The sequence below is a fragment of the Austrofundulus limnaeus genome, unplaced genomic scaffold (genome assembly GCF_001266775.1).
Source record: "Austrofundulus limnaeus strain Quisiro unplaced genomic scaffold, Austrofundulus_limnaeus-1.0 Scaffold616, whole genome shotgun sequence".
NCBI classification, from domain to species: Eukaryota; Metazoa; Chordata; class Actinopteri; order Cyprinodontiformes; family Rivulidae; genus Austrofundulus; species Austrofundulus limnaeus.
Window position 1 is genome coordinate 45,331 of NW_013953018.1, and position 1,863 is coordinate 47,193.

General features: G+C 39.4%; 1 protein-coding gene across 1 annotated transcript in view; it reads left to right on the forward strand.

The window, feature by feature from the left end:
- hnf4a (hepatocyte nuclear factor 4, alpha) overlaps positions 1-1,863 on the forward strand; it is a 12,328-nt gene that overhangs the window by 9,269 nt on the left and 1,196 nt on the right. The gene's annotated exons all lie outside the window — the stretch shown is intronic.

The following is a 1,863-nucleotide window of genomic DNA, read 5'->3' on the forward strand; positions in this document are numbered from 1 at the left end:
TGTGTGTGTGTGTGTGTGTGTGTAGGGGGGGTGCGTTGAGAAAAGGTTGGGAACCTGCCTCAAAGGAATTCATATCGCCTCAGTTTTAGACAAAGATCATCTTATTGTAAAAGGGAAATAATCCAGTTTGTCAAATCTTGTCAATAAAGTTTTGTAAGATCTCATAAAATATTATAACACATTGTGTGATCTGTTACCTGACGCGTGTGCTGAGGATGAATCTCAACTACTTCCACTTTCATTTTTAGATAATGTCTGTAAAACTGACGTATAGACATTATTTGTGTTGGCCAATGTCATTGAGYCGAGGCGGCCATCTTGAAGTGGTCGAATGCTGAAGATAATCAGTCACAGATGAGCATCTAGTCGTTACTTTTGAAAAGTTTTCTTAAAATGTGTATTGTGGATCAAAAAAAATTATTTTTCAAAAAGACAAAAACAGTTGATTCCAAAAGTTAATGTCAAAGGCTTTATGCTTTATCTCATGTTCTGATGTCATCCCCTCATCAAAAACATACTAAGTGTTGCTTTGACTCATTCATGTTGGAGACATCCTTGAATCTCCTGTGGTAGTCAGGTGGAGCTKCATAAACACTTGCTGGTACAAAGCTCCACCCATTTGCACAAAGCTCCTCCCTGGAGGCCAGCAGCCCCACAGAGCACCCCTCCCCCGAATCATTGTGGTGAAGATGTGCTGAAGTGGGAATGTCAGAAACAATAGGAGGTTCTTAAAGAGAGAAGCCATTTTCAAGGTGTTTAGATAAACTATGATGGAAAGTTAAATTTATTTTTGATATAAACAACTTCTTAAAACAACTGCTGGATGTAGAGCTGAACTGTATGCTGGRACATACAAAATCCCGTTCTCTGGGTGAGAATGATGATGCTCAGCCAAACACGCAATTTTAGCCCAAAACTGTGAAAGTTACAGACACTTTGTCCTTGTGGCGGCCATCCTAAATTAGTGTTACTGCAAAAGTTAATCAGTCGAAGAGGTGAATTCAGGGATTACAACCTGCGAGTTTCACTAAAATACATCCAGTGGTTTATAATAGACAGAGTTCCCTGTTATAGTTAATAAAATAAAGTTTAAAAATAGATCTTTAGTGATCGGTTCGTGCTCAGATTGTGTGTTGAAGATGACTCTCAGCCACCAAAGTTTAGCTCAGAATTTGCATAACGGACTGACTTATAGAGCTATTTTATGTTGGTTATGGTTGAGCTGAGGGGGCCATCTTGAATGAGGTTGATTTTGAAAGTTAAAGGGGACCTATTATGCAAAATTCACTTTTTGAAGTTTTTTTTACTCAACTTTGGGTATGTACTTCTTAAAAAAACAGTCATAGGACTAAAAAAATGCACCCAGGGGGCATATTTACTGTAAGTAAATGTATTCTAATGTATATTAATGACAAGTTTTATACTTCAGTCATTTTGTGATGTCACAAGCCGTACGACAACCCACCGGAATCTGCATTCAGCCCCTTACCTAGCAACCCCAGGGTGAGGCTCCTCCTCCTCAATATAAAAAGCCGTCACCATGTTGTTGTGCAATGCGCAGCTCATTTAACTACAAACCTCCAATAAGGCAATGGGTAGAGTGTTGAACCAGAGAGTAGAAGACCTGGATTCGAGACCAGCAAGGACAAAATTTAATTATTTATTTATTTTCGTTCATTATGAACATGTTTTCTCATGTACCGGTATTGTTTAGCTTATTAAAGCCTTGCTAAAGCCTATTTGTTTGAGTTTCTGAGGTATTTTGACTGCTGCTGCTCCCTGCTCTGGTAGCAGCATGCAGAGTGAGCGCAGAGCAGAGGGAGAGAAAAAAAATGAAGCTGGGACCACAACTCTGGCTCTTGG